Source organism: Ranitomeya imitator, chromosome 2 (genome assembly GCF_032444005.1).
Source record: "Ranitomeya imitator isolate aRanImi1 chromosome 2, aRanImi1.pri, whole genome shotgun sequence".
NCBI classification, from domain to species: Eukaryota; Metazoa; Chordata; class Amphibia; order Anura; family Dendrobatidae; genus Ranitomeya; species Ranitomeya imitator.
The window spans coordinates 688,851,151-688,874,664 of record NC_091283.1 but is presented as its reverse complement, the minus strand read 5'-3'; the positions used below and the strand labels follow the sequence as shown (position 1 = coordinate 688,874,664).

Genomic DNA, 23,514 nt, shown 5'->3' with positions numbered 1-23,514 from the left:
ATTTGGTTTCTAAATTGTCCTTGAAAAAATCATTTTATTTTATTTGGTTTCTAAATTCTTCCTGAAAAAATCATTTCATTTTATTTTGTTTCTAAAGTCTCCCTGAAAAAAAATAAAAATAAAACAGTGGGAGATTAATATTGCCCTTTCTGCTTGTGTGCCAGTCTTGACTCCTGTGTGTGCCATCTCTCACTCAGTGGGGCATAGAAAGCCTTTTTTTTTTTTTTTTTAATTTGGTTTCTAAATTGTCCTTGAAAAAATCATTTTATTTTATTTGGTTTCTAAATTCTTCCTGAAAAAATCATTTTATTTTATTTTGTTTCTAAAGTCTCCCTGAAAAAAAAATAAATAAATAAAACAGTGGGAGATTAATATTGCCCTTTCTGCTTGTGTGCCAGTCTTGACTCCTGGGTGTGGCATCTCTCTCTCTCTCTCTCAAATTGTGGGCCATAGAAAGCCTATTTATTTTTTTGCTTGATTTGGGTTCCAAAATCTACCTGAAAAAATCACTACATCAATCAGTGGGAGAAAAATCTTGGCCTCTGGGCTTGTGTGCCACTCCTGACTCCTGTGTGTGCCATCTCTCACTCAGTGGGGCATAGAAAGCCTTTATTTTTTTTTTTATTTGGTTTCTAAATTGTCCTTGAAAAAATCATTTTATTTTATTTTGTTTCTAAAGTCTCCCTGAAAAAAAATAAAATAAATAAAACAGTGGGGGATTAATATTGCCCTTTGTGCTTGTGTGCCAGTCTTGACTCCAGTGTGTGCCATCTCTCACTCAGTGGGGCATAGAAAGCCTTTTTTTGTATTATTTGGTTTCTAAATTGGCCTTGAAAAAATCATTTTATTTTATTTGGCTTCTAAATTCTTCCTGAAAAAATCATTTTATTTTATTTTGTTTCTAAAGTCTCCCTGAAAAAAAATAAATAAATAAAACAGTGGGAGATTAATATTGCCCTTTCTGCTTGTGTGCCAGTCTTGACTCCTGGGTGTGGCATCTCTCTCTCTCTCTCTCTCAAATTGTGGGCCATAGAAAGCCTATTTATTTTTTTGCTTGATTTGGGTTCCAAAATCTACCTGAAAAAATCACTACATCAATCAGTGGGAGAAAAATATTGGCCTCTGGGCTTGTGTGCCACTCCTGACTCCTGTGTGTGCCATCTCTCACTCAGTGGGCCATAGAAAGCCTTTTTTTGTTTTTTTATTTGGTTTCTAAATTGTCCCTGAAAAAATCATTTTATTTTATTTGGTTTCTAAATTCTTCCTGAAAAAATCATTTTATTTTAATTTGTTTCTAAAGTCTCCCTGAAAAAAAAAAAATAGGTGGGAGATTAATATTGCCCTTTCTGCTCGTGTGCCAGTCTTGACTCCTGGGTGTGCCATCTCTCTCTCTCTCTCTCTCTCTCTCAAATTGTGGGCCATAGAAAGCCTATTTTTTTTTTTGCTTGATTTGGGTTCCAAAATCTACCTGAAAAAATCACTACATCAATCAGTGGGAGAAAAATATTGGCCTCTGGGCTTGTGTGCCACTCCTGACTCCTGTGTGTGCCATCTCTCACTCAGTGGGCCATAGAAAGCCTTTTTTTGTTTTTTTATTTGGTTTCTAAATTCTTCCTGAAAAAAATCATTTTTTTTTATTTTGTTTCTAAAGTCTCCCTGAAAAAAAAAAAAAACAGTGGGAGATTAATATTGACATTTGTGCTTGAGTGACAGTCCTGCGTGTGTGGCATCTCTGTGATTTGGTGCCACAGAAAACAGAGTGTGTAACATTGTGCCTGATTTTCCTTGTGGTCTCACCAACCTGTAAAGGGATATTGAAATCATACTGAAGTTATAGGTCACCGTGTAAGTTGTTTGACAGCAACAAATAAAGTTACTTTGGTTAAGTTTTTAAAACAATGAGGAAGTCTGGTGCAAGAGGTCGTGGCCGTGGGCGTTCATTGTCAGCTGGTAATGATGGTAGTGGTAGTGGAGCATCAGGTGGTCGTGGGAAAAAAAATATTCCACCTAAGTCTGGAGCTGTGGAGCCAGGTTCGTCGTCTGGCTACACAAGGCCTCGAACGCTCTCTTTTCTGGGAGTAGGAAAACCGCTTTTAAAGCCGGAGCAGCAACAGCAAGTTTTGGCTTACCTTGCAGACTCAGCCTCTAGCTCTTTTGCCTCCTCTTCTGAAACTGGTAAATGTAAAAGCAGCGCGTCGCTTGTGGATGTTCACGGTCAGGGACAAGTCGCTTCCTTGTCCTCTTCAGCAAAAACAACAACAAGAGAGAAGGGTGCAGCAGGCGACACAACGGGTTACTCCATGGAGCTCTTTACACATACCGTCCCTGGCTTAGAAAGTGAAACACTTAACAGGCCATGCCCATTACAAGTAGATTCTGACATGGAGTGCACTGATGCACAGCCACAGCCTGACTACTATGCTGGTCCTTTGACTCAGACCACAACATTGCCCTCTCAGGGTACTGATCCACAATCAGACCCTGATGAGACTATGTTGCCCCGTCACGAACGCTATACCACCGACCGACACGGTGACACAGACGAAGTTGCACACGAGCTAGAAGAGGAGGTAATAGATGACCCAGTTGTTGACCCCGATTGGCAGCCATTGGGGGAACAGGGTGCAGGCGGCAGTAGTTCAGAAGCGGAGGTGGAGGAGGGGCCGCAGCAGGCATCAACATCGCAACAGGTTCCATCTGCCGGGCCCGTATCTGGCCCAAAACGCGTGGCAAAGCCAAAACCTGTTGGAGGACAGCATGGCCATCCGGTTAAAGCTCAGTCTGCAATCCCTGAAAAGGGATCCGATGCTAGGAAGAGTGCAGTCTGGCATTTTTTTAAACAACATCCAATTGATCAGCGCAAAGTCATCTGTCAAAAATGTTCAACTAGCTTAAGCAGAGGTCAAAATCTGAAAAGTCTCAATACAAGTTGCATGCATAGACATTTAACCACCATGCATTTTCAAGCCTGGACTAACTACCAAACGTCCCTTAAGGTTGTAGCACCCTCGGCCAATGAAGCTAGTCAGCAACGCAATATCCCTTCCGTCACTGTAAGGCCACCATTTTCCGCACCACCGGCAGTATCTGTGCAGGTTTCTTTGCCAGCCAAAAGGGTCAGGGAATCACCAGTTTTGTAGGAGGAAATATTGCATCTAGGGCACCGGCGGAAACAATACCGTCTCCAACCGTCTCTCAGTCTGCCATTTCCACCGGCACACCCGCAAGTTCCACGATCTCCAGCTCTCCAGTCCAGCTCACCCTACATGAGACTCTGGTTAGAAAAAGGAAGTACTTATCCTCGCATCCGCGTACACAGGGTTTTAACGCCCACATAGCTAGACTAATCTCGTTAGAGATGATGCCCTACCGGTTAGTTGAAAGTGAAGATTTCAAAGCCCTGATGGAGTACGCTGAACCACGCTACGAGCTACCCAGTCGACACTTTTTTTCCAGAAAAGCCATCCCAGCCCTGCACCAGCATGTTAAACAGCGCATCGTCCATGCACTCAGGCAATCTGTGAGTACAAAGGTGCACCTGACTACAGATGCATGGACCAGTAGGCATGGCCAGGGACGTTACGTGTCCATCACGGCACACTGGGTGAATGTGGTGGATGCAGGGTCCACAGGGGACATCAATTTCGGGACAGTTGTGCCTAGCCCACGGTCTAGGAAACAGTTGGATGTAGGCGTTCGCACCCCCTCCTCCTCCTCCTCGTCCTCCTGCAGAAGCGACAGCTCTTCCACAGACCGCAGTCGGCCAACCAGTCCATCGGCAGCTGACACTGTTGCACACCAGTTGTCCCATTATGGGCCAGCTACTGGCAAGCGTCAGCAGGCTGTATTGGCTATGAAGTGTTTGGGCAACAACAGACACACCGCGGAAGTTCTGTCCGAGTTCTTGCAACAAGAAACGCAGTCGTGGCTGGGCACAGTAGATCTTGAGGCAGGCAAGGTAGTGAGTGATAACGGAAGGAATTTCATGGCTGCCATCTCCCTTTCCCAACTGAAACACATTCCTTGCCTGGCTCACACCTTAAACCTGGTGGTGCAGTGCTTATTGAAAACTTATCCTGGGTTCTCCGACCTGCTCCTCAAAGTGCGTGGACTTTGCTCACATATCCGACGTTCGCCTGTACACTCCAGCCGTATGCAGACCTATCAGCGTTCTTTGAACCTTCCCCAGCATCGCCTAATCATAGACGTTGCAACAAGGTGGAACTCAACACTGCACATGCTTCAGAGACTGTGCCAACAGAGGCGGGCTGTTATGTTTTTGTGGGAGGATACACATACACGGGCAGGCAGTAGGATGGCAGACTTGGAGTTGTCAGGTGTGCAGTGGTCGAAGATACAAGACATGTGTCAAGTCCTTCAGTGTTTTGAGGAATGCACACGGCTGGTTAGTGCAGACAACGCCATAATAAGCATGAGCATCCCCCTAATGTGTCTGCTGATGCAAAGTTTGACGCACATAAAGGATCAGGCGTCTGCACCAGAGGAAGAGGAAAGCCTTGATGACAGTCAGCCATTGTCTGGTCAGGGCAGTGTACAGGACGAGGTAGCGGGCGAAGAGGAGGTCGAGGACGAGGAGGATGATGGGGATGAGTATATTTTTAATGAGGAAGCTTTCCCGGGGGCACTGGAAATTGGTTGCGTGGCAAGGCCGGGTTCTGGTTTTTTGAGGGACACAAGTGACGTAGATTTGCCTGAAACTGCCCCTCAACCAATCTCAACCGCAGATTTGACAACTGGAACTTTGGCCCACATGGCGGATTATGCCTTACGTATCCTCAAAAGGGACACACGCATTACTAAAATGATGAACAATGATGATTACTGGTTGGCCTGCCTCCTTGATCCTCGCTATAAAGGAAAATTGCAAAATATTATGCCACATGAGAACTTGGAACTAATATTAGCAACCAAACAATCAACTCTTGTTGACCGTTTGCTTCAGGCATTCCCAGCACACAGCGCCCATGATCGTTCTCACACGAGCTCCAGGGGGCAGCAGACCAGGAGTGTTAGGGGTGCACACATCAGAAGTGGCGTTGGACAGAGGGGTTTTCTGACCAGGTTGTGGAGTGATTTTGCTATGACCGCAGACAGGACAGGTACTGCTGCATCAATTGAAAGTGACAGGAGACAACATTTGTCCAGTATGGTTACTAACTATTTTTCATCCCTTATCGATGTTCTCCGTCAACCGTCATTCCCATTTGATTACTGGGCATCAAAATTAGACACCTGGCCAGAATTGGCAGAATATGCATTGCAGGAGCTTGCTTGCCCGGCAGCTAGTGTCCTATCAGAAAGAGTAGTGATGCAGGTTCAATATTAACCGAAAAAAGGACTCGTCTGGCTACCCAAAATGTTGATGATCTAACATTCATTAAAATGAACCACAACTGGATTTCGAATTCTTTTGCCCCACCTTGCCCGGCAGACACCTAGCTTTCCTACGAAAAGCTCTTGCCTGTGGACTACTGTGAATTACTTTTCGAATGTCTAATTTGCTGCAGCTGATTGTCCAGCATACGACATGTTTACACCTCCCTAAATGGCCAAACTCCCCTCACGGGGCCGTGGTATCGCGACTTGGTGCAAGCACCCGTGAGAGTGCTGTTTGTCTGAAGAGGTGGGTGTGCCCGCTTTTGGTCGACGGCACTGCCACTTGGTCCCTCATAGTACAATAAAGTGTCTCTGGCGGTGGTGGTGCGCACCCAACGTCAGACACACTGTTGTAACATGAGGGGCCCTGGGCCTGTACCGCCGGCCACAAGAGAGTTCACCCAACCCCAGGTCAAACATTGCTCTACCACTTCCACAGTTATCTCTCACACTTCCACCAATGTTTAGTCTATGCGCTGACATCCTTCCATTCCTGCCACTGACAATACCATTGTGTTGACATGTATGATGGTACTTAACATAGTCAGGGGCAGTGTCCTCTATTTACCACAGTAAATACTTTGCGCTAAATTAGTAGGTCTGAAACTACGCAGAGGATCCCACCCCTGAACCTAATGATTGCACACTTTAGTGTTTTCGTTTTGTTTTAATGCGAGACATGCACATTTATTTATTGTTTTGGACTACTAACTGGCAGACACTCATTACAATCGGCCTCCGCTGACCAGACCACTGCTGCCCGTCTACCCCTGGAACCAATTTTAAATTGCCTACAGCCAGCCCATTTTATTATGTTAGGCCTTCGAAGCCTGTCTGCGGCCCGTTCTTTCAACTACTACTACACTGACCTGTCTACTGCTGCCTGTGTACCCCTGGAACCAATTTTAAATTGCCTACAGCCCAATCTTTTTATGTTAGGCCTTTGAAGCCTGTCTGCGGTCCCTCCTTCCACTAGGCCTCCACTGACCATTCTACTGCTGCCCGTGTACCCCTGGAACCAATTTTAAATTGCCTACAGCCAGCCCAATTTTTTTTATGTTAGGCCTTCGAAGCCTGTCTGCGGTCCCTCCTTCCACTAGGCCTCCACTGACCATTCTACTGCTGTCCGTGTACCCCTGGAACCAATTTTAAATTGCCAACAGCCCTATTTTGTTATGTTAGGCCTTCGAAGCCTGTCTGCGGTCCCTCCTTCCACAAGGCCTCCACTGACCATTCTACTGCTGCCCGTGTAACCCTGGAACCAATTTTAAATTGCCAACAGCCCTATTTTGTTATGTTAGGCCTTCGAAGCCTCTCTGCGGTCCCTTCTTTCTACTACTACTACACTGACCAGACCATTGCTGCCCGTGTACCCCTGGAACCAAATTTAAATTGCCTACAGCCAGCCCAATTTTTTTTATGTTAGGCCTTCGAAGCCTGTCTGCGGTTCCTCCTTCCACTAGGCCTCCACTGACCATTCTACTGCTGCCCGTGTACCCCTCGAACCAATTTTAAATTGCCTACAGCCAGCCCAATTTTTTTTATGTTAGGCCTTCGAAGCCTGTCTGCGGTCCCTCCTTCCACTAGGCCTCCACTGACCATTCTACTGCTGCCCGTGTACCCCTGGAACCAATTTTAAATTGCCTACAGCCAGCCCAATTTTTTTTATGTTAGGCCTTCGAAGCCTGTCTGCGGTCCCTCCTTCCACAAGGCCTCCACTGACCATTCTACTGCTGCCCGTGTACCCCTGGAACCAATTTTAAATTGCCAACAGCCCTATTTTGTTATGTTAGGCCTTCGAAGCCTGTCTGCGGTCCCTTCTTTCTACTACTACTACACTGACCAGACCATTGCTGCCCGTGTACCCCTGGAACCAATTTTAAATTGCCAACAGCCCTATTTTGTTATGTTAGGCCTTCGAAGCCTGTCTGCGGTCCCTTCTTTCTACTACTCCTACACTGACCAGACCACTGCTGCCCCGTGTACCCCTGGAACCTATTTTTTATTGCATAGAGCATCCTTTTTTTAATAGTAGGCGTACAAAGTCTGTCTGCGGTCCACTATTGAAATTGTCCTCCACTGCCCAGAGCAATGCTGCCTGTGTACCCCTGTAACCTTTTTTAAGCTGCAGTGAGCCACAATTTTTGGTTTAAGGCCTACTATCTGTGTCTGTCTGCGCCACTCAATTCAGCTGTGTTCCTTTGAAAAAAGCTGAGCGTCAATAGTCTTGTTTTCAGCCTCTAGGAATTTTAAAACTGCATTGGGGGTACAACTTTGGTAGGGCCTACTAACGGTGTCTGCCGCCCCAAGGTGTGCCCCAAGTTTCGTCCACATTGCTTCGGTCTTCCGACTCTCGTTTAGTAGTTGTAGAAAACTACACTGCATTAGGCCTACAAATTGGGTATGGGATGTAGAGACGGTGTGTTCCACTCCAAGGTGTTCTCCAGGTTGCCTTTCCTGAGCTTCTATCTTCAGGCTCTCGTTTAGTAGTTGTTGGAAACTACACTGCATTAGGCCTACAAAATGGGTATGGGGTGTAGAGAGATGGTGTGTTCCACTCCAAGGTGTTCCCCAGGTTTCCTCGCCATTGCTTCCATCTTAATGCTCTCGTTTAGTAGTTGTTGGAAACTACGCTGCATTAGGCCTACAAATTGGGTATGGGGTGTAGAGAGATGGTGTGTTACACTCCAAGGTGTTCCCCAGGTTTCCTCTCCATTGCTTCGATCTTCAGGCTCTCGTTTAGTAGTTGTTGGAAACTACACTGCATTAGGCCTACAAATTGGGTATGGGGTGTAGAGAGATGGTGTGTTCCACTCCAAGGTGTTCCCCAGGTTTCGTCCACATTGCTTCGGTCTTCCGACTCTCGTTTAGTAGTTGTAGAAAACTACACTGCATTAGGCCTACAAATTGGGTATGGGGTGTAGAGAGATGGTGTGTTACACTCCAAGGTGTTCCCCAGGTTTCCTCTCCATTGCTTCGATCTTCTGGCTTTCGTTTAGTAGTTGTTGGAAACTACACTGCATTAGGCCTACAAATTGGGTATGGGATGTAGAGAGATGGTGTGTTCCACTCCAAGGTGTTCCCCAGGTTTCATCCACATTGCTTCGGTCTTCCGACTCTCGTTTAGTAGTTGTAGAAAACTACACTGCATTAGGCCTACAAATTGGGTATGGGGTGTAGAGAGATGGTGTGTTACACTCCAAGGTGTTCCCCAGGTTTCCTCTCCATTGCTTCGATCTTCTGGCTCTCGTTTAGTAGTTGTTGGAAACTACACTGCATTAGGCCTACAAATTGGGTATGGGGTGTAGAGAGATGGTGTGTTACACTCCAAGGTGTTCCCCAGGTTTCCTCTCCATTGCTTCGATCTTCTGGCTCTCGTTTAGTAGTTGTTGGAAAACTACACTGCATTAGGCCTACAAATTGTGTATGGGGTGTAGAGACGGTGTGTTCCACTCCAAGGTGTTCTCCAGGTTGCCTTTCCTGAGCTTCTATCTTCAGGCTCTTGTTAAATAGTGGTTAAATGGAACAACTGCATTTGGCGTACTAGTTGGTTTGGGGCCTACTAACAGTGTCTGCCGCTCTTTGCTGTTCTCCTGGTTTCCTGTCCTGAAATTCCATTTTCAGGCTCTCGTTAAGTAGTTGTTAATGTTAGACTGCATTTGGCCTACTAGTTGGGTTGGGGCCTACTATCGGTGTCTGCCACTCCTTGCTGTTCTCCTCCACTGAACAAAGCTGTGCCGCCTGTTTACTACGGTTGCCAATTTTGAACTGCATTTCGACTACTTACTGATTTGGGCCTACTCTCTGTGTCAGCCTCTCATTCCAGTTGTCCTCCACTGCAATGCCCCCTGGTTAGTCCTGTGTTACCAATTTTGAACTGCATTTAGCCCACTTTATTCTTTGGGCCTATATCTGTGTTTCCTCCTCATCCTGCCCATTGCCCAGCCAGTGATAGATGAGTCTGCTGGTACATTGACCCATAACGCAAAATTCCCCGTGCACGCTACACAGCAAGATTGTGACCCTGCTGAAAGTCAGGTTCCTCTTCCCGCATACCATACCACCTTACACGGGGACAAAGAGGAAGGTGCAAATGAAAGTGCAGGTTCCTTCATCAGGTGAGGGGAGGAATACTAGTTGGCGACGTCACTGGCACAGGGCCTCTCATAGTACGCAAAAGTGTTGCTGCCGGTGGGAGGCGCCCCCGCCGTGCAAACACACCGCTGTACTTTGAGGGGCCCTGTGCCAGTGCCAATGCCAACGAGTGGGCCCCCCCTGCTTGCTCAGGATCTCAGCACTTGCAAAGTTGAAATACTTACCTCTCCCTGCTCCACTGCCGTGACGTGTTCCAGATTTCCTGGGCCCACTAATTACTTGAACCAGCCCTACCCCCCCAACTTTAGCCAAATGACCCCCAATTTCAAAAGCCTTCCAATTATTATAAGGTAAATTACGATTGACAAGCTTCTGTAACAAGAATGGATGTTTTTGCCATTAAAATGGGCAGTGTAGGTGTTTTCCTGGCCTCCACTCACTGCCGACTATGCTCCCCCATTGACTTGCATTGGGTTTCGTGTTTCGGGCGATACCCGACTTTTCACGATAATCGGCCGATTCCACTCGACTCGACTTCTAAGATAGTCGGGTTTCGCGAAACACGGCTCGACTATAAAAAGGTCAAGGTCGCTCAACCCTACTCCCGGGCCTTACTCATGGGGTTACTAAGGAGATAAGGAAACAATATCAGATTACACATAGCAACATTAGGCAAAGAAAACAATACATAATGGAAGCAAAAACTCTTTAGAGAAGACAATAAAATAATAATCATGCAACCAATAAGAACAAAGAGTAAGTATAAAAACATGCAGCCAGAGATGGTAGAGACTACTAGTTAGAAGCAATAGTGCTTTGTCTAAGGTGTACCGTTTTTCAAGATAAGGTAGTATAGCATAGGTAATGTAGGTAATAAGAGGTGCAACATAAGCTGATTACCTTGGTTTCCGAATAGATATGTATAAGTGGCAAAAGTAGAGGAAAAGAGGACATCTCCTTAGTGCATATTCTGTCACTGTGATAAATGATAAAAAGAGCAGCATTTTATAAGGGATATATAGACATAGTATATGGGGCATCTAGAGGTAACCCGTATCTTTAAGCCTAGTAGTGTTCCCGGACATATATTACCATGAGAGGAGGGCATAATGTACAGAGTTGCAAGGCAAATGAGACTCCAGTTGCGGAGCAGCCATGTGACTGGCACTGTTGTGAGAAACTTAAGTACTTTAATGTGGAAAGAAGAAGGGGCATCCGTGTCCCTGGCAGGATCCCTGGTAAATGGTAAGCGTCTGAAAGGATGGTCGTCACATCAGTGGATATACCTGTGGATATATATCCATATGTTATAGGGATGTCTGCTAATCAATGGTGACGCAGCGTAATGTCCCAAAGGAGGTGGTTCAAGTACCTTCAGTGTCCTATTTCTCCTGGATAAGCATCGCTCCTGCACCCTGCTTGGCGTGCTGTGCTAGAATGTGGAGAGACGGCGAGTTTAAGTGCAGCCGCGGTCACCTGCCGTACCGGAAGTATGGCCCCCGGCCCAGAAGTGGCGCTGCACTCTGAATTGGGATACCCACGCATGCGCAATAAGCGCTAGTGGATGCGTCCATGTGAGGGCATAAGGATGCCAGAAGATGGGTGTTAACTAGTGCAATCACATGTGTGGCTGCACCAATAGTAATGCTGGTAAGCTGTTAAGCTGGAGACTATAGAGTGGAATCCCTGTGATTTAGATTATAGTGGAGTATGTTAAAGAAAATGGCAAAAATGGATTACAGTCCTAATCTAAATGTTATAATACGTGTTGCAAAAGTTAAGTTAGATAGTAAATGAGAGGGCAATCATAGAAACAGAAGGACTAAGCATTGGTAAAATGGGAGTAGTGGAAGAAAACAGTTGGGAACTCACCTAATTGAATGTAGGGTCAACGTGTCTGCTTCCATTATGTATTGTTTTCTTTGCCTAATGTTGCTATGTGTAATCTGATATTGTTTCTTTATTTCCTTATAGTAACCCAATGAGTAAGACCCGGGAGGGTGGAAACGTTGGGTTTCTTTCTGCACGTATTTTTTTGTGGCAACTTTTTGTTATCCTGAATAAACTTGTTGAATACTTTTTGCATCATACCAATTCTGAGTGTGTGGTAATTTTCGATACAAGTTTCTCATGACAAACATTTGTGCAGCAAGTGTCAGCCGCAAGCAAAGGCCATGATGGTTGTCTTAGGCTGGTTTCACATTTGCGTTTTTTGCCGCAGCGTTTGTACCGCATATAAACGCATGCGTCGTGTTTTCCTATATTTAACATTAAAAACGCATGCGTTTTTTTTTGTTTGCGTTTTGCCGCGTTTGACGACGCATGCATCTTTTCGTCACTTGTGGCTTGGCGTGGAAATGCAACATGTAGTAATTTCTAGAGGCATCTATTTGCCACCAGGAAACACATGCATTCGATTGCGCAAGGTTTGCGTCAAAAAAACGCATTGCTGTCTATGTAAACGCATGCGTTTTTAAGCACATGTGTTTGGTTGCATTTTTGAACGCATGCGTTTCAATAGAGAAAAACAAGTCTAGACACTGATAAGCCACCCCCCCCCACCATCAAGGTGATAAAGGGATCCTAACCCTAGCCCTAACCCTAACCCTAAGCCACCATCAAAGTGATAAAGGGATCCAAACCCTAACCCTAGCCCTAGCCCAAACCCTAGCCCAAACCCTAGCTTTAAACCTAGCCCTAAACCTAACCCTAACCCTAGCCCTAACCTTAACCCTTACCCTAGCCCAAACCCTAAACCTAACCCTAGCCCTAACCCTAATGAGAAAATGGAAATAAATACTTTTTTTTAAATTTTTTTATTTTCCCCTAACTAAGGAGTTGATGAAGGGGGTTTGATTTCTATTTATAGGGGGTTTTCTAGTCCATTTTTATGATTGGCAGCTGTCACACACTAAAAGACACTTTTTATTCCAAAAAATATTTTTTGCGTTACCACATTTTGAGAGCTACAATTTTTCCATATTTTTGTCCACATAGTCATGTTAGGTCTCTTTTTTTAAGGGACGAGTAGACATTTTTATTGCAACAAAAGACCAAATATGAAGATACTGTAACCAATATCTCCACCATGCTCACACCCCAAGTGGGGGAGCCATCCGGGGAGATAATCAATACCAGTTATCAAAGCGGACACTCCTCAAATCAGCAACAAGAAGAAAACAATGGAGTTTGAAGTCCATAAGCAAATATTTATTATTTACAACAGATGGCAACCATAGCCAAAAAGACATACAATTATCATAGTTCAAATAGACATTACATATAATTGAAAAGGAGGGTGAATAGTAGCAAAGGATGGAAATAGACACTATGTGGGTAATCCTGATACCAAATTTAATACTAATAAAGTGCGTAGTGCCACAGAGTGATCGGGTAAAGGACCAGATCATATCAAGTTCCCCTATAAATCCATACTGATGGCTATGTGCAAGTCTAACTAGCCCTGAGCCCATGCTAAGTGACCGCTACATCCGGTCAATGATCAAAGGCCAAACAGAAGAGGGGAAAAGATGCTGTAAATAAGCCCATATTAATCCTTACCCAAGTATTGGTAACCAGGATATCCCACACGGTGGCCCCAACGCGCGTTTCGCGTCGGCTTCGTCAGACTGCCCCCTGACGAAGCCGACGCGAAACGCGCGTTGGGGCCACCGTGTGGGATATCCTGGTTACCAATACTTGGGTAAGGATTAATATGGGCTTATTTACAGCGTCTTTTCCCCTCTTCTGTTTGGCCTTTGATCATTGACCGGATTTAGCGGTCACTTAGCCTGGGCGCAGGGCTAGTTAGACTTGCACATAGCCATCAGTATGGATTTATAGGGGAACTTGATATGATCTGGTCCTTTACCCGATCACTCTGTGGCACTACGCACTTTATTAGTATTAAATTTGGTATCAGGATTACCCACATAGTGTCTATTTCCATCCTTTGCTACTATTCACCCTCCTTTTCAATTATATGTAATGTCTATTTGAACTATGATAATTGTATGTCTTTTTGGCTATAGTTGCCATCTGACATTTTTATTGGTAACATTTTCGGGCACGTGACATTTTTGATCGCTTTTTATTCCGATTTTTGTGAAGCAGAATGAACAAAAACCAGCTATTCATGAATTTCTTTTGGGGGGCCATTTATACCGTTCCGCGTTTCGTCATAATACACGCTCTCTGTAGTCCCATTGGCGGTGTCTGGATCTTGATTTTTCTCTTGTGAAATTTCTCATCATGCGTACCAAAAGCGCAAACGCAGGAAAAAATGCATGTAAACGCGTACAAACGAGGCGTTTTTTTAACCGCATGCGACAACACATGCATCTAAAAAAACGCAGCGTTTGTACGCGTTTACATGCGTTTTTTCACCACTTGCGGATGCGTTTTAAATGCTGCGGATTTAAACGCAGATGTGAAACTAGCCTTAACCGGACAAACCAATTGCTCCCTATACTGTTACTATGTGGAAAATAGGGCTCTTGTCAAATTTAGTATGGGTTTCATATGTTATGTGTTGCATGCAGCCAAATGAAGATTACAATTTAGGATTAGTTTTAGAATTATATTTAGCATCATCTTAGGATAATGCATGATTTGTTTTGTGGCCTTTTATATTTATTACTATCTATAGTCTATTTTACATGAGTTTAAAAAAATAACCATGTATCATAAAAATTCACTTCCAAGCATTGCTATGCTGATAAACAAGTCAATGCATTGTGACCATGAAAATTAATTTGCTTATTTATTATTGTAAACTCATGAACAGGAAGTCTCCTCACACTGAGTCAATTAATTGTATTTATATTATAACAATATAATGACAGTAGTGAATTTGTTAATCCAACAATAACCAATAAATTCCAATTCATTAAGTTAATGTAGATAACATTTACGCCACACGTATCAGATTTTCATTACTGTTGCTTATTTTTGTTCAAACCAAAAGAAAAATAATTATTTCACCTTAGATGTCTTCCTGTCTCCAGTCACAAGCTGGTAAATGAGAAAGGATTTAACATAAAAATAGAATTTCTGATGTTTTACTGCATTTATTGTAGATTTTTTTTCTGCAATCGTAGGAACATTTATCAAACAAATCGTTTTGGGAAATGTTCTTCCCATAAGGTAAGATTCTTCTAACAGGAATGTATCTAGTAGGAAGTCTTTAGGGCAATGCAGTCTGGAAAAAGAATGCAAAAACTACTATCCTGATGCATTAAGGTACCGTCACATTTAGCGACACTGCAGCGATCTAGACAACGATGCCGATCGCTGCAGCGTCGCTGTTTGGTCACTGGAGAGCTGTCACACAGACAGCTCTCCAGCGACCAACGATCCCGAAGTCCCCGGGTAACCAGGGTAAACATCGGGTTACTAAGCGCAGGGCCGCGCTTAGCAACCCGATGTTTACCCTGGTTACCATTGTAAAAGTAAAAAAAAAAACACTACATACTTACATTCCTGTCGCGTCCCCCAGCGTCAGCTTCCCTGCACTGTGTAAGCGCGCTGGCCGGAAAGCAGAGCGGTGACGTCACCGCTGTGCTCTGCTTTACGGCCGGCCGGCGCTGACACTGGGGGACGCAGGGAAGCTGACGCTGAGGAACGTGACAGGAATGTAAGTATGTAGTGTTTTTTTTGTACTTTTACAATGGTAACCAGGGTAAACATCGGGTTACTAAGCGCGGCCCTGCGCTTAGTAACCCGATGTTTACCCTGGTTACCAGTGACGACATCGCTGAATCGGCGTCACACACGCCGATTCAGCGATCTCAGCGGGAGATCCAGCGACAAAATAAAGTCCTGGACTTTCCCCAGCGACCAACGATCTCCCAGCAGAGGCCTGATCGTTGGTCGCTGTCACGCATAACGATTTCGTTAATGATATCGTTGCTACTTCACAAAAAGCAATGATATCGTTAACGATATCGTTATGTGTGACGGTACCCTTAAAGTGAACCTGTCAGCAGGATTGTGCACACTAACCTACAGACAGCGTCAGGTTGGCGCCGTTATACTGATTACAATTATACCTGGGTTGATGAAGTCTGTCTTGTGGTTGTTGTTTAATCTTTATTTTCAGTTTTGAGTTAATGTTATGCTCGTGCTCCGATGCAGCCTGTGGGGGGATCTTCATGTGGTGCTCTGATTAGGTATTCACCAGTATGGCTTCTGACATATCACTGATTCCTCAGTGACCTGCCCGCTATTTTACATAATGATTCTTTTATGTACATACTGAAAAAAAGCAACTTCTGCAGCCAGGCACCAGCCATGGGACCTGTGCTGCAGCATTATCGCATATGTTATGTGTATAATTAACGTGGTTGAGCTTATCCTGTTATTTAAAAAAAAATAAAAGATCCATTTGAAAAATGCACCCGCTGCATAGAAGCTATCAGTGAATAAAGAGGTGATCCGATAGCTACTATTGCACAGGCGCCGCCATTTTGAAGGAGGAATTTTTTTTTCTTCTCAAGATGGCGCCTTCGGTGCCTGTGCAATAGCAGCTATTGGATCACCTCTACATACACCGATAGTTGATCGATCCTCCCAAACAAAAATAGACACAGTTAAAAATATAGTTATTTAAAGTAATATAAAGTGTAATAAAATAATATGTTAACAAAATATAGCTGATACACAGGAGCACAAATAATAATATTATGGGACACCCAAATAATATAAAAAAGCAAATAATACTACAATATAATAAATCCTCAAAATTATAAAAATCCACTCAAAAAAACGTACAAAGTGCAGTGCCAACATATGAAAACTGATATTCCAGAAATGTGCAAAATTGCAGAGATTTTGCAAAAAATTGTAACTGATCTATACAGACACCTAATGCAAAATAAAGTGAAAAACACTTTTCAAAAAAATGTAAAAAAAAAATAAGATGACAGTGCAAAAAGTGCAACAGTGTTAAAAATATATTTTATAAATAATTTTTATACAAAAATTGCAATGGTGTTGCTAGTGTCAAGATATATCCAGATGGCCACTATAAAGATTTTGTATAATGATATGTAACATAAAATAGGGCACAAAGAATATACTATAAATAACTAACGTGCTATAGTGCAAACAAGACTGAAGAAACTTATAACAATCAGAATGTACCACAAAAGTGCAACAGTGCTACTAGAATACCTGCTGTATGTAAACAAGAACTCTGCAGTATGACTAAAATGTGCAAAAGTGCTAATGAGGTATTTATCAAAGTAGAATAATAAATAAATAAATAAATAAATAAATAAATACATTAAGGGCTCCTCATACCTATGTGTGCTCCAAGTCCCTACGCGCGTTTCGGTGCTTGCCTTCTTCCGGGGGGGCGTATACAATAGAGCAGGGAAGGATAAGTTTATATAGAGTGTATTCAATACTAAGTCAGCCAAGCTGAGCGGTGTGTAATGGCGCATGCGCAGCTACCCTGCCTATGATCGCATACACCCAGCGTTACCCCGGCAACGCGCAATACCGCCAACCCCGCCCACGTATATCATGTGGCCGGGGAGGTCCGAGAGCGCGTCACCAAGGAGATAGGACGCCAGAATGAATGCGAACACAGCAGGGAAAACCGCGCATGCGCACCACCGTCAAAAGGGGACTTAGAAAATGCACATGATTAAATCTAATAGGAATGTATTGATTAATGAAATGTAGGTAAAACTGATGAATTCACCATCCAAATGGACTTTAAAAAAAGCACATGATTAAATCTACTAGAAATATAGTAAAAAATAAAATAAATTAGAGCTGATAAATACACATGTGAAGAACAATGAGCGACAAATATATATATACAGTCATGGCCAAAAGTATTGACACCCCTGCAATTCTGTCAGATAATACTCATTTTCTTCCTGAAAATGATTGCAAACACAAATTATTTGGTATTATTATCTTCGTTTAATTTGTCTTAAATGAAAAAACACAAAAAGAAGCATGAGCAATCTCAAGGCTACAAGTTCATCTTCAAAGACCTAAATGTTCCTGTGTCTACCGTGCGCAGTGTCATCAAGAAGTTTAAAGCCCATGGCACTGTGGCTAACCTCCCTAGATGTGGACGGAAAATAAAAATTGACAAGAGATTTCAACGCAAGATTGTGCGGATGTTGGATAAAGAACCTGGACTAACATCCAAACAAGTTCAAGCTGCCCTCCAGTCCGAGGGTACAACAGTGTCAACCCATTCTATCCGTCAGCGTCTGAATGAAAAAGGACTGTATGGTAGGAGACCCAGGAAGACCCCACTTCTTACCCCGAGACATAAAAAAGCCAGGCTGGAGATTGCCAAAACTTACCTGAAAAAGCCTAAAACGTTTTGGAAGAATGTTCTCTGGTCAGATGAGACAAAAGTAGAGCTTTTTGGGCAAAGGCATCAATATAGAGTTTACATGAGAAAAAAGAGGCATTCAAAGAAAAGAACACGGTCCCTACAGTCAAACATGGCGGAGGTTCCCTGATGTTTTGGGGTTGCTTTGCTGCCTCTGACACTGGACTGCTTGACCGTATGCATGGCATTATGAAGTCTGAAGACTACCAAGATATTTTGCAGCATAATGTAGGGCCCAGTGTGAGAAAGCTGGGTCTCCCTCAGAGGTCATGGGTCTTCCAGCAGGACAATGACCCAAAACACACTTCAAAAAGCACTAGAAAATGGTTTGAGAGAAAGCACTGGAGACTTCTAAGGTGGCCAGCAATGAGTCCAGACCTGAATCCCATAGAACACCTGTGGAGAGATCTAAAAATGGCAGTTTGGAGAAGGCACCCTTCAAATATCAGGGACCTGGAGCAGTTTGCCAAAGAAGAATGGTCTAAAATTCCAGCAGAGCATTGTAAGAAACTCATTGATGGTTACCGGAAGCGGTTGGTCGCAGTTATTTTGGCTAAAGGTTGTGCAACCAAGTATTAGGCTGAAGGTGCCAATACTTTTGTCTGGCCCATTTTTAGAGTTTTGTGTGAAATGATCAATGTTTTGCTTTTTGCTTCTTTCACTTTTGTGTTTTTTCATTTAAGACAAATTAGATGAAGATAATAATAATACCAAAGAATTTGTGTTTGCAATCATTTTCAGGAAGAAACTGAGTATTATCTGACAGAATTGCAGGGGTGTCAATGCTTTTGGCCATGACTGTGTGTATATATGTGTATATGTGTGTGTGTGTATATATATATATATATATATATATATATATATATATACAGTGTGGCAAAAAAGTATTTAGTCAGTCAGCAATAGTGCAATTTCCACCACTTAAAAAGATGAGAGGCGTCTGTAATTTACATCATGGGAAGACCTCAGCTATGGGAGACAAACTGAGAAAAAAAAATCCAGAAAATCACATTGTCTGTTTTTTTAACATTTTATTTGCATATTATGGTGGAAAATAAGTATTTGGTCAGAAACAAAATTTCATCTCAATACTTTGTAATATATCCTTTGTTGGCAATGACAGAGGTCAAACGTTATCTGTAAGTCTTCACAAGGTTGCCACACACTGTTGTTGGTATGTTGGCCCATTCCTCCATGCAGATCTCCTCTAGAGCAGTGATGTTTTTGGCTTTTCGCTTGGCAACACGGACTTTCAACTCCCTCCAAAGGTTTTCTATAGAGTTGAGATCTGGAGACTGGCTAGGCCACTCCAGGACCTTGAAATGCTTCTTACGAAGCCACTCCTTCGTTGCCCTGGCGGTGTGCTTTGGATCATTGTCATGTTGAAAGACCCAGCCACGTTTCATCTTCAATGCCCTTGCTGATGGAAGGAGGTTTGCACTCAAAATCTCACGATACATGGCCCCATTCATTCTTTCATGTACCCGGATCAGTCGTCCTGGCCCCTTTGCAGAGAAACAGCCCCAAAGCATGATGTTTCCACCGCCATGCTTTACAGCAGGTATGGTGTTTGATGGATGCAACTCAGTATTCTTTTTCCTCCAAACACGACAAGTTGTGTTTCTACCAAATAGTTCCAGTTTGGTTTCATCAGACCATAGGACATTCTCCCAAAACTCCTCTGGATCATCCAAATGCTCTCTAGCAAACTTCAGACGGGCCCGGACATGTACTGGCTTAAGCAGTGGGACACGTCTGGCACTGCAGGATCTGAGTCCATGGTGGCGTAGTGTGTTACTTATGGTAGGCCTTGTTACATTGGTCCCAGCTCTCTGCAGTTCATTCACTAGGTCCCCCCGCGTGGTTCTGGGATTTTTGCTCACCGTTCTTGTGATCATTCTGACCCCACGGGGTGGGATTTTGCGTGGAGCCCCAGATCGAGGGAGATTATCAGTGGTCTTGTATGTCTTCCATTTTCTAATTATTGCTCCCACTGTTGATTTCTTCACTCCAAGCTGGTTGACTATTGCAGATTCAGTCTTCCCAGCCTGGTGCAGGGCTACAATTTTGTTTCTGGTGTCCTTTGACAGCTCTTTGGTCTTCACCATAGTGGAGTTTGGAGTCAGACTGTTTGAGGGTGTGCACAGGTGTCTTTTTATACTGATAACAAGTTTAAACAGGTGCCATTACTACAGGTAATGAGTGGAGGAAAGAGGATACTCTTAAAGAAGAAGTTACAGGTCTGTGAGAGCCAGAAATCTTGATTGTTTGTTTCTGACCAAATACTTATTTTCCACCATAATATGCAAATAAAATGTTAAAAAAACAGACAATGTGATTTTCTGGATTTTTTTTTCTCAGTTTGTCTCCCATAGTTGAGGTCTACCTATGATGTAAATTACAGACGCCTCTCATCTTTTTAAGTGGTGCAACTTGCACTATTGCTGACTGACTAAATACTTTTTTGCCCCACTGTATATATATATATATATATATACGCTAAAAAACACATATATGCAAATTACATCATTGACGATAGCAGTTGATTAATGTAAAAAATGACAAAGAAATTTTACTTTTTTAAAAAAAAAATACTACATTGTTATAAACAAAAAATAGAAATAAAAGTAAAAAAAAATATCAAATAAAAAAGAAAAGAAAAGGAATAATAAATAGTGATAGTAACTATGATAATGAATAGTATAATAATAATATAAATAATATAATAAAAAATATATGTATAAAAAATATATATAAAAAAATAGATAATAAGAAAGTGTACAAAGATTATATAATAATGCTAATAACCATAAATAAATAAATAAAATAATAATAAATAATAAATAGTACTATTAAAAATAAAAATAATGCTATAGGGAAATTATTAATGTGTGAAATTGAATTAATACTGCTATCGATTAGAATAAGTATGAGGTGTCAATATATGTACAATATCCGTCCTCAAAGTTATTTGAAGTCCAACAGACACCTAATGGAAAATAATGTGAAAAACACATCTCAAATGAAAAAAAAAAAAATAAGATGACAGTGCAAAAAGTGCAACACCGATAGTTACCACTGCGCAGGTGCGGTGGGCGCCATTTTTCAAATGGATTTTTTGTTTGTTTTATACTATCAGGATAACCTCAACCATGTTAATTATATATGTGGCGCCCCAGGGTCCTGGTTGTCAGTGGCATTGCTTTCCTCCCGGGGAGAGTGATGCTACGTTTGGAGGCAAGAAAGGATAACTATAACCAGGTACCATAAACATGCTACACATTCACACTCCAGGCCACTATGGGGGGCTTTTGATCCTATTTACTAGGTGATCTGTAGGGAAAGTTAGTTAGTTCCAGACATCCGTCTGAAGAGGAAAGAGGGTTCACGGAGCTGTGCATGCCCTAAGAGCTGCAGCTCCCAGAAAGAGACATTTTGAAAGCAGAATTGATTGCAGTGAGCGTGAAGGAAAGCAAAGCAAGGGAGAGGATACTAGAAAGGGACCAGCCCCAAGCAGGCTGCCTCCTTCTTAGATGCAGATAACCGGTAGCCAGAACACCGAGATAGTAAGTACCTCTACGCCTTACTTCAGAGACCGGCAGGACAGCTAATTGCACGTTACCTGTCTGCAGCTACACCCAGGAGGCACGGTGACACCCCACAGAGCCAGGTTATCTAAGAGACCCTATAAACAGGCTCAAGTCACCAGTCATACGGGTTTTGTCATATCCTATACGGGGGACAGAGAGAGAGGAACACCACATCTGTGAGGACCTTACGAGAAGCTTAGCAGTAAGGGATTACACCACTACAGCGCAAGGGAAGGCTATTGATTTCCTCCTGGACAAGGGAACTCTGGACTTGGCTCCAAACCGGCCGGACCCTTCCTTCCCTGTGATCTGGTGCCCTGGACTGTGGCTGCTGAAGACTTCAGTAAATGAGGTAAAGAGACTGCAAACCTGTGTCCTCGTTCCTTACTGCACCTCTCACCATACCACCATCTACACACCAGGAGCCCTGGGGATATACTTCACCTATGGGAAGGTATACCATCTAGCTGCCATAACATCACCCCAGCGGACCCCTTAAAGCAGCGTCGGTCACCCTGACTGAATACCATAGGTGGCATCACGAACATAAACTGTATCCCTTTAAAGACCTTTCCCTCTTACATGGGCACCCAGGGCCACGGACCAGGTCACAGCCACCGTGACATCCCCCTGTGAACCGCAGGACCCGATACTGAGTACCCCTAGCCCGTGGGTGACTCATTCTTTGGCGTCATGAACAGGATGAACTGACTCCGCAAATCAGATCAAGTGCGCCTAAAAGACTGTGCCAGAACTGTGTCTGAACCATGCTTTATTGTGAGACTATGTATCGCAAAAGACCGCCAAAATTGCCACCAAAACCGCCACCATTACAGCACCATGTGGCGTGCAGGAAGAGTGGGGCATGTTGTCGTGGGCGTAGCATGTAAAAATGGCGTGAAAGTAAAAGCCACCCCTCACCGATACTACTATGTCCGAAGGATATGCCCGTCAACCAAAAAGATCCACCTCCTGGTCTGGGATGGTGGGGGCAGGAGCAGTAACCACCCAGAACAGGAAGACGCCAACACCGACCTGGTTGGCAAGATGGCGAGCGGAGGTCACCCGGAGGAGGGGGAGAAAGCCCACAGCATCTTGCACCATTCAGAGGAGGAAGAGGCCCTGCCGTCCTTCATGAACCCAGAGGTTCTCGGCGCGGAGGTCGAAGAATTATGCTGTCAGCTCCGTAGGTCATGGTACCGCGCAGCCGCCAGTGTCCAGAAGCAGCAGCGCAGCCAATCCCAGGACCTCAAGCCTGCAATGGAGGAGACCGGCACCAGAGACGCCATGGCAGCAAGTAAGCAAACTGAACCTGCCCCGGCAGTCGACGAGACCCTCCTAGTGCCCATCGACTCCCCGCCACCGCCACCACCCTGCCGTGTAGCCGCTTGGAGTGGGAATGGCCCTGGGAGATCCTAGAGACTTCCGATGCCCTGCTGCAGCCCACCAAGAAGACTGTAGACATCCAGGGGGAGTGGGTGACTTTCAGATGGACCCATACCAGCACCGACCTGATTGGGTTCCCTGGGGAGCCCCAAGCTGAAGGAGAGCAGGTGGAGGTTATCAGCCAGCAGGAGTACCGCTGGCAGCAGGTGCTCCAATGAAAGCGGGAAGAGAGGGAGGAGGAGCTTGAGCGCCAGGCTGCGAGAGAAAAAGATCTACATGCCAAAGCCTGGGCCCGGAAGGAGGGTCATGAGGACCGGGGCCCGCGGAGATGTGGGACTGTCGTAACATAGTAACATAGTAACATAGTAACATAGTTAGTAAGGCCGAAAAAAGACATTTGTCCATCCAGTTCAGCCTATATTCCATCATAATAAATAAATACCCAGATCTACGTCCTTCTACAGAACCTAATAATTGTATGATACAATATTGTTCTGCTCCAGGAAGACATCCAGGCCTCTCTTGAACCCCTCGACTGAGTTCGCCATCACCACCTCCTCAGGCAAGCAATTCCAGATTCTCACTGCCCTAACAGTAAAGAATCCTCTTCTATGTTGGTGGAAAAACCTTCTCTCCTCCAGACGCAAAGAATGCCCCCTTGTGCCCGTCACCTTCCTTGGTATA

General features: G+C 44.0%; 1 protein-coding gene across 8 annotated transcripts in view; it reads left to right on the top strand.

Annotated features, from left to right (window-relative positions):
- KCNMA1 (potassium calcium-activated channel subfamily M alpha 1) overlaps positions 1-23,514 on the top strand; it is a 1,262,580-nt gene that overhangs the window by 441,401 nt on the left and 797,665 nt on the right. The gene's annotated exons all lie outside the window — the stretch shown is intronic.